Genomic DNA, 13,602 nt, shown 5'->3' with positions numbered 1-13,602 from the left:
GAAGCAGGAGCCGGCCAGATGAGGGTCCAGGGAAACATAAAACTTAGTCTGGTGACAAGAGCAGTACTATGTGCTCGGTTAGGAGGTACAGCATCATTGATTTAAGGAACTAGTTACTAGATAAGGGTGAGTGGAGAATTTGCAGTTAATACAGTTTTAAAAGCATAAACAACTGGAAACTGGTTTTCATACCCTTAGGAAAAGAAGGGAGTAGTGAGGCAAAAAACTGCTAGTTGACTTCCAAATGCCTTCTCTCCCTCTTAGTAACAGTATTTCTAAATAGACACACTGTTTATTTATTTATTTTTTAAGATTTTATTTATTTATTTGAGAGAGAGAGAATGAGAGATAGAGAGCATGAGAGGGAAGAGGGTCAGAGGGAGAAGCAGACTCCCCGCTGAGCAGGGAGCCCGACGCGGGACTCGATCCCAGGACTCTGGGATCACGACCCGAGCTGAAGGCAGTCGCTCAACCATCTGAGCCACCCAGGTGCCCTAGACACACTGTTTAGAAGCACTGTATCAGCACTGCATGGCTTATATTTGGACTGTCATATGAGAGAGAAATAAGCTGCAATCTTATTTAATTTGCCAGCATGTTGGATCTTGTGATGCAGCTGACTCTATATGCTAATGTAGGTTAAAATAATACATGGGGTAACAACAAGATTGAAAGTTTTGAGAAAGGAAAAAAAGACCACCTGTAATCCCACTTTTCTAATACAACTATCTTCAAATTTTTCTTTTTTTTAAAGATTTTATTTATTTATTTGCCAGAGAGGGAGAGAGCACAAGCAGGGGGAGTGGCAGGCAGAGGGAGAAGCAGGCTCTCCACTGAGTGGGGAGCCGGATGCAGGACTCGATCCCAGGAGCCTGAGATCATGACCTGAACCGAAGGCAGACGCTTAACTGACTGAGCCACCCAGGTGTCCCTATCTTCAAATTTCTGTGTTATCGTCTGTGCCTCATCCTCATGCATGTTTTTTTTAATGTAATTGTTAATGTGTTTACATACCATTTGACATCATGCTTCTTAAAGATTTTTAATCATGTTACATATTCTTTTTTTAAGATTTTATTTATTTTAGAGGGGGCTAGTGAGGAGCAGAGGGGGAAAGAATCTCAGGTAGATTCTGTACCAAAAGCGGAGCCCCACATAGGGCTCGATCTCATGACCGGATCATGACTTGAGCCAAAACCAAGAGTTGGATGCTTAACCTACTGAGCCACCCAGGTGCCCCTGTTACATAGTCTATGTTTTAATATAGTTTTGGCCAGTTATTTTTAGCAGCTTTATATCATTATAAAGTGTTGTTGTACTATATAACTTAAGAATCTATTCAAGGGGCAAATTTTTTAAAAAATTAGGTTTACTGGGGTGCCTGGCTGGTTCAGTTGGTGGAGCATGCGACTCTTAATTTCAGGGTTGTGAGTTCAAGCCCCATGTTGGGTGTGGAGCCTACTTAAAAATTAAAAAAAAAAAGATTTATTAGTGATCTGGTTGTTGATTTTTTGTTGTTGATTTTCTAATCTGGTTGGGTCTATGAGTGTCTCCTAAATGCTCAGCATGAGTTTGAAATACATACTTGGTAGGAGTTGAGTATAACAGATCATCGATTAATGTTAGCTGGCATCATTATTTTTGTTATTAGGACTGGACTCCATTGTCTATCCCTAGAGATGGGAAAGTAGAGAACAAGATCTGGTTTGAAATGGTAGCTGGGGCATGCTGGAGGACAATGATGCAGAAAACCTTAAATGAGCTGTAACAAATCAATCCTCATGTACTATTTGTAAGACATCTAGTTGTTAGATATAAGATTTGTGAGTTGTGCTTATTCTTCAGATATTCTGGGCTGGAATGCCCACTCGGCCTCTTCTGTTCATCTTTAAACATGTCTTCTCTCCCTTTACTCTGACTGCTTTACCCCATTTTGTATGCTTTCAGGGTCACTTGTGACCTTAATGTTTTGGATGTCCTAATAGAATTGAATCACTAAGAAGAGCATTCCACAAATTGACTTTGAAATCTCTAATTTAGTATTGTTATAGATAAAGGTCTAATATGGGGGCACCTGGGTGGCTCAGATGGTTAAGCGTTGGCCTTCAGCTCAGGTCATGATCGCAGGGTCCTGGGATCGAGCCCCGCATCGGGCTCTCTGAACAGCGGGAGTTTGCTCCTCCCTCTTTCTCTGCTGTTCCCCCTGCTTGTGCTCTCTGTCAAAAAGAAAATCTTTAAAAAAAATAAATAAATGTATCATATTTAAAAAAAATAAGTAAAGGTCTAATATGGCATTGAGTGGAGATGGTAGGGTTCTCATTTGGCTGTACTTCTAGTAAAAAGTATATTTTAGAATTTTAAAATTCATTTTTACTAAAGTTGCGTTTTAACTAAAATTGCATACAGGTGATATAATCACATCACTTCACAGGCCATAAAGTGTAGGAAGCATACAGCGACACGTCTCCCCCAACATCCTCCTCTGCCTGGTCCCCACTCCCCTCGAAATTAACCACTTGTTCATAACTTCTTCCTTTCAGAGGTTCCTGATGGACATATAAGCAAATATAAATGTAGGTTCTATTTTCCCTTTTTTTTCACATTCTTCTATATTCTTCTATATCTTAAGAAGTATGTTTTGAAGAAATGGATTTTTAGTATATTTTCAACAATTTGATAGTATTTTCTGGTAATATTATGGGTGTGATTAAATTTCAAGGGCATATTCAGAGCCTAGAGCTTTTCTTTTTTGATCACTGAGGGGCGCCTGGGTGGCTCAGTTAGTAAGTGTCTGCCTTCAGATCAGGTCGTGATCCCAGGGTCCTGGTTGAGCCCAGCATCAGGCTCCCTGCTCAGCAGGGAGTCTGCTTCTCCTACTCCCTCCGTCCTTCCCCTGCTCATGCTAATAATTAAGTAAAATCTTTAAAAAAGAAAAAAAGAAAATTCACTGAAATAACACTATAAGTAAATTTCATGTAATTTATGCTGCTAAAAAAAAAAAAGAACACAGTTAAATGGCCAGAGTACACTGGAAAACGCATCAGATTTCAAAGTCCAGGTTTTCACAGCTGTGCAGCACTTATAGCCCAAGTGTTTATGTCACTAAGACAACAATATTGTTGCTGGGTATCTTATAAAAGATGTCACATTTCAGGTTTGTACCTTGCCATTTTTTATTTGGGATCAACAAGATCTAAAGCCATTTATTTTAAGAGCATAGAGCGCTGAAAATATATTCTTTTGGAGGCAACAGAAACTCCAAATCAAAGTGGCTTGAATGATAGATAAATTTCTTGGTTCTTATAAACCTGAAGTCCAGTAGAAGATTGGGCTTCTGGACTGATTGATATAGTAGTTCAATTCACCAAGGACCTGTGTTCTGTCTTTGCTCTCTATCATCAATGGTGTCTACTTTATTTTCAGGCTAATTTTTCTCATATTTCTACTTACAAGTAGGAATTGGGATTATTTATTCTCCCAAAATGGAGTGGTGTAGAGTGGGGAGAGAACACCAGGAATGCTGAACATCCAGAAATTCTGGGGAACCATCCCTCAGTTGAGACTCAAGAATGAACCACCATGAATGTGCTCAGTGAGTTTTGCAATGAATGGATAAAGAGCATGTGAGCAAGTGTGCTTATAGAGACTACAATGTATCTTGTTCAAGGTCAGCAGTTCTCAACTGAGGCTGTACACTGGAATCACTGGGGAGACTACTTTTGAAAATAGTGATGCTCAAGTCCACTTCCCAGAGGTTCTGATTCATTTGTCCAGGGCTGGAGCCCAGATATTAGAATTTTTAAAATGTTCTCCTGGGGATTCTACTGAGCAGCCAGGATTGAGAACCGTCTTCTAAGAACGAGAGAAGACTAGTGTTCTTAGGAAGAATAAAACAGAAGTCAAACAGTGTTGTTTTATTATTTATTTTTCATAGGTGTTTTATTTTAATTCTTAATGCAAAAATATTGGCAGATGATAAAACTGGTTGTCAAACATCCCACATTTATTAGGTACTTAATTAACAATAAAGCTAAAAACAGTCCATTATTCTAATGAAAATAAAGACAGAATCAAACAATGTTTTTATTTTGATAACAAAAATAAGTTAGAAATACATTACCCTCCTTTCTTTACTAATTAACAGCATACTTGCAAGTTCCCCCAACTCTTGAGTCCACTCCTTCCCCTCTAATCCCATTGCTCTTACCTGAAATCAGCCCATCACGATTTTCCCCCCATCTCACTGTGCAATCTCCTCATTGGATTTGGTATTTCTTCTTTCCACTCTTTCTTTCACAAAGCTTCTAGATCAATGATTAATAATGCTATTATCATTATCAATCATATTACCCCTCTGCTGAAAAAAGTCTCCAATTCTTTAGCCTGGCCTCTATGGTATGGTCCAAACCTGCCTTTTTTGTCTTATCTCACACTTTTCCCTTTCGTTTACTCCATGCTTTAGTCAAACTGAATTAGACACTATATCATAAACACATCCTATTTACCCACTCTGCCTATAGCACCCTGTTTAAACTTACCTTTTCCATATAATATTGTCTGGTAATTCAATTGAAAGAAATATTTTCTTTCTCAAAGGCCCATAGCAGTTTAACTCACTTTATTTTGTGGCATGTATCTTGTTCTACTGTGCAATATAGTGATGTGTGTACATGACTTACCTTACAGACTGACATCTTGTCCTTGCAGAATACCTTTTATCTTTCTGATTTTTTAACATTCCACTTGAACTCCAGTCAGTTCTGTTTTGCTTAACTGATTTAATTTGTTCTGTGGGTTTGAGTGAGCATCTCTTTCTGAGGCCCCACAGTACTAATACGGTGTCCCTTTGCTCTGGGGTGTCTTCTTTGCTTATATTTGTTGAATGGATGAGTGAACTTTCCAGTTTCTTCTACTTATGAACTTTAGACTAGTTCTGCATGTTTCTATTGTTCCAGACCATTTGAATGAGTTTAATAGGAAAGACTGGTGATAAAAATGTCTCATGTCTTGGCTGGCACCTTGGTAATGTTTACTATTTTCTGACTAGCCCTATAGATACAGTTTTTTTTTTTTAAGTTTTTGTTTACTTATTTATTTAAGAAATCTCTATACCCCGTGTGGGCCTTGAGCTCACAACCTCGAGAGCCGCATGCCCTTCTGACCAAGCCAGCCAGGCGCCCCTCTATAGTGACTACTGAATGCCTGTTGTGTGTGTGCCAGGCAGACAGAGGTAATCTACAATTCCCATGACAATGATCTGATTCTCATCTTTCAGATGAGTACACTGGTACTCAGAGTAAATAACTTGCCCAAGTTCTGGCATAAATTGACAGAGCTGAAATTCCGGACTTGCTCTGTTTCTCTCCAAAACTATACAGTACAGGGTTAAAGCTGAAAACAGAAATGGTGGCTAGGTATCAGGCTACTGATTCCCCCCGCCCCAGCACATCCAGACAAGGTCAGGTTCCTATCTGCTCATTCACACATCAAGTCTATTCTGACTCTATTCCCAGGTCTACTAGGAAAGCTACTTCTCATCCAAATGCACAATTAAACAAAGAAAAGCCAAATCTGCATTAGATACCTTGAATCTAGCCCAATCCAATCCTGCAGAAACCATCAGAAACCATTAGGATTTAATAATAGGGACCGAGAGGCATCGAAATGAGAGAATACAGAGCTGCTGATGAGAGATGGAATTTCATGGGGTAAACAAAATTGGTATGAGAGCTCAGCCTATGTATTCAGCCTCTCTCTCGCTTCTTACATATTCATAGGACATAAAGGTTGTTCCCACATGACCTCAAACTTTCAGTTTCAAAGTGAACTTGAATTTGAATTTGTTACCTGACGATTCCAAAAATAAATGATTTGTTTTTAGTCTTCAAGATGTTTACTTAACATTTTCACTTCTCATCCAGAGACAACCTTCCAAGAAACTATGAACATCAGAATAAACACAATTCTAGTCCTACAGAGTAAGGCCTAGAGAATGAAATTTAATAGGAATTTGACAACCTAGTTCTAAAGCTTTTACTAGAATAGGGTTATTATTTAGTTCAACAGAGAGGAGGACATCATTTTTCTTACTCAAAAGTGTCCTGCAACTACAAATTCCTATCCTGAGTCACTCATGTGAAGGCCAAGTGTGAACCCAAGAGGTAAGAGCAGCAGGGAAAGAGCCTCTTTTTTAAACATCTGAGCCAGATCTCTGGGCACCAATTTGATTTGACAGCCTATGGGAGATTGGGAGAGACAGTTTTTGCCAACAGATTTTTTGTAGAGGAGAGCTCTAACTTTAATCCTCCCATAAGCTTCATCTACTTTCTGGATGCTCTATAGAGTGACTGTCACAGCTGAGGTCAAGACTAAGCCTTGCAGAGTTAGAACCACTCTGTATCAGAGATGCTTTTTTGTCTCTCAAGTAATAATACACAACTAGACACAGTGGCTACCCAGGTACCACAGAGATTTTGTGATGAGATGTGAAACTAAAGATAAAGCATTTCCAAGAATCTCTAAAATACAGGAACTGCATTGTTTGCAGTGTGCTGTGCCTTTTATTAGTGGACACCTGTATTAGTCTCCATAACTGTTGGCTAATGAGTCCCAATTGACATATATATATAGAAACAATATCAAATTGGTCATAAATGTTTTACTTTTTTACTTTAAGTCAGAGAAAAAATTAGGTGGCCAGAATAATAGGCTGATACTTGATGCTTACTAGGTTCTCAATATTTACATCTTTTTAAGAATTTTCTGTAGGCTTTACTTTTGTCTTTCCCAATTAGCCTGAGAGTATAGGTCAGTGGCTAGATAATGTTACCACAAAGTAGGAAGTTAAAGTTCAATTCCTAGCACACCATGGAGTTACTGTTGAGCAACTTAAAGTCTCCTTATTTTTGTTTTTTGATTTATAAAATTGGGAGATTAATATCTTCATCTCATAGGAAAGCTGTGAGACTAAATTAGATTAATAACCAATAAATATGGAAAGGCTCTGAGCAAATGAATAAGAAGTTATTAAGTACATTTATTTATAAACAGGTTTCAAGAATAGTGGGATGTAAATAAGTACAAAGCTTTTAGAAGGCATTTTGGAAATACCTATTAAAATTCAGAGTAATAATATTGGGGAAGGGGAAAGGTACTTTTACTTTTTTTTCCCACTTTACACCAGTTTGATTTTTTTTTTGCATGAGAATGTGTTACATTATCACTTTTAATTAAATACTTTAAAGACTACTGTGCCTTTTTACAATGTAGGAATGCTGTAAATGGAAGTGAATCATTAATGTTTGTCTTTATTCCTTAGAGGAGATGAAGACCAATCAGTTACAGAGTTCAGGTTTGATTTTTATTTTAGAATGGTGACATATTAATGGCTGAGCATGCTATGGATGACAGCTTCATCATAGGCCATCATGTGCTGTATTCTGAGCATAGGACATAGCAGCTCAAGTAAAAATGCTTCTGGCCAGCCTCAAAGCACTTTTGAGAAACCCAATTTCCATCTCAAATTTCTTCAAAGTGTACTCTAGCTGTTAATGTCAGGGAGAGCAGCAAGAAGAACCAGAACAAAGACTACTTCCAAATCTTCATCAATAAGGTGGTAAGGAACCTTCCTAAAGTTTTTACTGTTACAGGAAGTGCTGGAAAATCTTGAGGGAAGAGAAAAAAAAGAAAAGAAAAAATTGAAACCAACCTAAGAAAGGAACAGCCTTAGCAACATGGCAATAATAAAATGTTTTAAATCTCTGCTTTAATTTTGTTCTCTGAAAATACTTTATGCTGGAAAATTCTGCTTTAACTTTGAATTTACTGAAGGCTTAAATCATCCTGTATTAGTGAGCACTGAAATCAATTTTTCATATAAAAAGCTTTGTAACTCTTTTCTATTTTATTTTTTTTTAAAGATTTATTTATTTATTTCAGAGAGAGAGAGAATGAGAAACAGAAAGCACGAGAGGGAAGAGGGTCAGAGGGAGAAGCAGACTCCCCGCTAAGCAGGAAGCCCGATGTGGGACTCGATCCCGGGACCCCATGATCATGACCCGAGCCGAAGGCAGTCGCCCAACCAACTGAGCCACCCAGGCACCCAACTTCTTTCTATTTTAAAACAAGGTATTTTTACCAACACTCTAATTTACTTATTTTGCATAGTACGTCCAAAACGCAAAGTTAGATTGTATTAACAAGATGTGAAAGTTCAATTTCAGTTAAATTTATGATCAATAATACACTTTTCTTTGTTAAGTTAGTTCAGATAATGCTCTGCTTTTAGCTAACAGGCAGTGGATTCTATAGCTGAGCCCATGAGAATATATTAATAACAATTACTATTTCATTTTTTAAATACTGCAAACCCATTTCTGGCATATGTGAAGTAAAACAGATGTAGATGAACTTTCTCATTGCTTGGAGGTTGAAACAGATGGTTAATCTTTCAAATTCAGAAAATGCAAGAATTAAGAAGAAAAGTTTTCTCAAACCCAAACAGAGAAACAAGGGAATTGAGACTTTGTAGCATACAAGAACATTCACCCAGGAGACAGGAGTAAAGGTGCTAGCAGCGTGTGACAAACAGAAGACAGAGCAATTGCCTAAAAGTTGTTTTTTTTAAACATTCTGCAGGATTTCAGAACTTGGTGCTGGCATTGATTATGTCTTGCTGTTATTCAGCAAGAAGAAACATATTCAACATCCATGGCAGACTGCTAGTCTCTTCTTAATATCTGTTTTCCTCTTCTTCTAGACTAACAGAATTTTTACCTGAGCGTGGGACCGCCCCCAGATAAATACTTCCCAGACCCCTTTGACTTTGTGTTGCCATGTAACCAAGTCTGGCCAATAAGAGTGGAACTGTCCCGTGGCAGCCTGAGCACCACACCACCCTGGACGGTCTGGCTAGACTTTCAAACGACAGAGAGAGAAACATGTGTTCTGATTAAGCCACTGTACTTGGGGCTTTCTGTCATTCCCAGTCAAATCTAACTCTACCGAATACACCAGCTTTTGGGTTCACTGAGTCCACACTGGGAGCAAACCACTACCTATTTAAAATCCAGTTAAAAAGACACGACTGTCTTTGTTTGTTGTGGATAACAGATAAAAAAGCAAAGCAAACACAAATAGACATTGCAGTGGAAAACATTTTCTACAAGTCAGTTGAAATGTAAAGTGAGGCCAGAGTTCTTATCCCAGTTGTATCACTAATTTCTACTATAGTCTAATGAAATAAAATAAATACATAAATCATAATACATACAAATTATCATGATTTGTTCTCAAGAGTGTGTGAATAGTCATTTCGTTGTGTGATGTCCTAAGAGCACACTGACTTTTATTTATATAGATATAAAAATATTCCTATTCCAGATTTTTAAAGTCAAATTGAATGCTAGCCAAAAGCTAGCTGAAGAAGACATTCTGCTACTGATCTTCATTAAACGTTAAAAAAAATATCAAACCTGAAATTCCTCCCCTTTCCTACCTGACCACATCCTCGCCTGCCTCACTACACACACACACACACACACACACACACACACACACACACACACTCAATAGATGATCATGCCTTGTTCTCAGAGAAAATAGAAGCCTTCAAATGGAATTGTTCCTCAATTTTCTAATATCAGATCTCCAAACTCACCTATGTCTATCATCCTGGCCTCTTTTCCTCTTGTTGCAATAGAAGAGATGTCTCTCTTCCTATCCAAGGTCAGTTTCTCCACCTGTGCTTTGAGTCCCAGCACTTCCTGCCTTCTCAAGAAACATATGCTATAGATTATTACTTCTCTCTCCTGTATCTTAAATATTTTAAATGTCTTCTCAACTGGATTATTCCCATCTGTTCATAAACAAGCCTGGTTCACCCACTAAATGAAAGTTTCCTGGCAAAGGCTCTCTCCTCCATCGTGTCTGGGTGATCACTGTCAATGCTTGCCTCTGTGGTTCTCTTTTCTGTACCTGCATGGCTGACCGCAAGGCTGACAGACAGGCTTCTGTATTTAATCAGGCTGCAGCCAAGTCTTCTGGACTGAGGAGACAGATATCCTGTTTCTTTTAAGTGGTTGCATATATCTGCTCCTACCCCCTTTATATGTTGATTTCCTGGTTTAATTCTCAGAGGGCAATCTATTTTCCCAGTTTCCTTATTCCTAGAGAAGACCTCACCATGGCTACCAAATATACAGTGCTAGTTCAGAGTATTTTTCTAAATAAAGGAATTCCTCAAACCCAGTATACATGCTTTCACTACATGGATAATAGCAGATTTTGATCTTATGGTCTTCAAATTTCATATATAAAACTAAGAAGTGCAATATTAATTGAATAGTTCTAATGAAAAAAATGAAGTTATTTCTAAGACACTTTATTGAAATAATTAGAATTTACATCAAAAGTTTATCAAGATTTCCTATTTTGCAAATCAGCATTTAGCTACTTACATAGAACCCATTGCCACAGAAGTTCACAATATGGGGCGCCTGGATGACTCAGTCGGTAGAGCATGTGACTCTTGATCTCCAGGTTGCAGGTTCAAGCTCCACATTGGGTGTACAGGTTACTTAAAAATAAAATCTTAAAAAAAGTTAACAATACATCTGTAATAGAACTACAATGAATATTTGTATTTGTATATAATTTTAAAAACTGAATTGCCTGGTGCTTGTTTGGGACTTTTAAAATTATGTTGTGGTTCTATAAAATGCATAAAAGCAACCCAAGCTTCAGTCTTTGGAAAGGCTTAGCTTTTTTAGAGTGAATTATCATTGAAAATTATATTCAATTATTTATTTTTGATGATGCAGGCCTTTGAATGCAGTACCTATGTGGTGCTGATTCTCTGAAAAAATGCCACTTAAGACTTACCATGTGTGGGTTAAATGAAAACCATCCAGTTTAATCATAGTGACCCTTCCTAACTCATCACACATTCAGAACATTTTTTTTGTTATTAAATTTCTAATCCATGTTGACTGATATTTTAGTAAGATACAATAAAAGAGGTATTAAGGCAGTGTCAAATTGCTAGAAAATTTCTAAATACTCTCACATCTTATGTTCATCTTTCCATGCACTGGTAACAGTTTGTGGACTGGCACCTGTCAGTAGACTATACTTTGAGTAACACTGATACTGTCTTTCACTATGACAGATCAAGAACACGAATATATTTGAGTGTACAAACTTAAGAATTTTTACTAATAATTCATGAGGCAAATTTGTTTTTCTATATTAGCTTTTTTAAAATTGAGATGATATATGAAAAGGAAAATATGCTTTCTATTAATTCATTCAGTTCTGGCTTCTTGTATTTACATGTCATGTCTTTTGACTGAGGCTAAAATGACTGAAATGACCAAAAATTTCTAAGTAACTGAAACTTTAAATTATGAAAAATGGTTTTCAAATATTTTCAATTGAGAAAAAAAAAAACCCAAACAAAATAAAAACACAACCACAACAGTAAAGTGAACCACAAGGGGTGCCTGGGTGGCTCAGTCGGTTAGGTGTCCAACTCTTGGTTTCTGCTCAGGTCATGATCTCAGGGCTGTGGGATCCAGCGCTGCAGCTCTGCGCTCAGCGGGGAGTCTGCTTAAGTTTCTCTCAAGCCCTCTGCCCCTCTCCCACTTGCACTCACGCTCTCTTTCTCAAATAAGTAAATAAATCTTAAAAAAAAAAAGTGAACCACAAAAATATCTAGAGGAGCCAAAGACCTTTGTTTTGTTATCTGCCAGAGAAAATCATTTCAGATATTATCCAAAATTGGCCTATTTGCAGATTATATGCTGAATGTATTTTGTCAAGTTTGCCCAATTAACAGTGATTTTATATATGTGTGTATTCTTTTGCAATCAATGTGCTATACAATTTTTTTTACAAATATATTAAATAAACTAAGATATAGTTTTACCTTTAAAAGTATAATATTTTGTTTTAGACAAGTAACTTTTTTTGTTATTTGCATGACTTTGAAAATATTTAACCTTGCCATGTTGATGTGTGGTACAAAGATTTCTTAATGGCATGACAGTAATCACAGATGCAGAATTTATTTTTCCATACAGAAAAAACAAATATTTCCCTGAAAATGTTCCATATGAACATTGTTCCCCAGCAAGTACATGGCTGTATTTTATTTGAAAATACAAAAATGAGGAAACATAATAAAAGAAAGCACGTAATTTGGGGATGCTTCAGGAAGTCCTTTTTTGTGCTCTGGCAAGTTAATTTTTCTAGATTTTAAAAAGTATACATTTTAATAGTACTTTATTTAATATAAGAATTTCTTTTACCTCTCTGAGAAAAATTAAAATGGCTATTACAAAAATCAAATGCTCATGGCAATATAAAGCAAACTGGCTGGAGAGGAATCTGTTCTGGCAGTCCTTCTTCCTCTTATAGATGGTTCTTAGGGGAGGCACAATGTTTAAAGGAATACTATGGTCTCAGGGTCAAACGAAAGAATGAGCACAAGGAAGAAGCAAGTTGCCAACAGACAGCAATGTATCTTCAGAATGCTGAACGAAGGGACTGAGGCACAGCAAAGTCCAGCAATATGGTAAACTGCGTAATTCTTGCTGTCCTTCATTGTGCCATTGTCATATCTGTGGCAGGCCACAAACTGTGAAGGCTGGATTAGATGTCAACAGTACTGACTTTCTTTGCTTACCAAAATTTAGTCCATAAAATCACATTAAAGTAGTCATCCAAACAGGAAAAAATAAAAGGGCAAGAATCGAGATCCAGATTATTAAGTAAAATTTCATAAAATTATGCTTTTGGGGATGAAGGTAAAAAATTACCCTCAAAATTTTATATTATGAAATGGGATTGAACATGGATTTGATGGATGTATATATTTATACATATATATAATACCCTGCATTTTTACATATGTAAATATGTTTCTTTTTTCTATATTATACTATCTTCTCCATCTTTTTCCTATTTAACCTTTTCTTCTCCATGTTTTCTTGAGTTTGTGTTTTTATTATTGGTTTGTAGGAGTTTTTTTGTTTTTTACTTTTTGACCCCCTTCACCCATTTAATCTTTTGAGTTAATATTTGCCTCTTCTTAATCATGCACTGAATTATTTCTTGTCCAGTCTTCTGCTTTGGTCCTGGCTGAAATGTATCTACTCTATGAGCAATTATTATTTTTTTATTTTATATTATGTTTTTTAAGATTTTATTTATTTACTCATGAGAGAGAGAGGCAGAGGAAGAGGGAGAAGCAGGCTCCCTGCGGAGAATGATGAGGGACTCGATCCCAGGACCCTGGGCAGGCAGTCGAAGGCAGATGCTTAACTGTCTGAGCCATCTAGGTGCCCCTCTATGAGCAATTATTAACAGACCATGTTTACAGTACTGTAAAGAATCTTACTATTAATGTAGTTTTTGAAACTGCTTACTTCCATTTTCTCAAAGCAAATGCCATAGCTTCAGTGTTGTATTTATGCTTTCTAAAACATAATACATAATAGATTAAGTTTATTTCATGTGAGGAAATAAAATTAAATAATTTTAATATGAGAGCTAGAGTTCTTATTTAATTCTTGAAGAGTAAGGTATCAGCATAAAATATAA

The 13,602-nt window shown here is 36.9% G+C and overlaps 1 long non-coding RNA gene across 1 annotated transcript; it reads right to left on the bottom strand.

Annotated features, from left to right (window-relative positions):
• Positions 1 to 7,045: 7,045 nt before the first annotated feature.
• Positions 7,046 to 10,595, bottom strand: LOC113911225. Its single transcript, XR_003516404.1, has 3 exons — positions 10,458 to 10,595; positions 9,659 to 9,768; positions 7,046 to 7,664 (listed from the first exon to the last, which is right to left on the bottom strand). It is a non-coding gene; the product is annotated as an uncharacterized LOC113911225 (long non-coding RNA).
• Between the last annotated feature and the right edge of the window lie 3,007 nt (positions 10,596 to 13,602).

Source organism: Zalophus californianus, chromosome 12 (assembly GCF_009762305.2).
Source record: "Zalophus californianus isolate mZalCal1 chromosome 12, mZalCal1.pri.v2, whole genome shotgun sequence".
NCBI lineage: Eukaryota > Metazoa > Chordata > Mammalia > Carnivora > Otariidae > Zalophus > Zalophus californianus.
The sequence above is the reverse complement of the archived record's forward strand: the minus strand, read 5'-3'. Positions and strand labels throughout refer to the sequence as shown.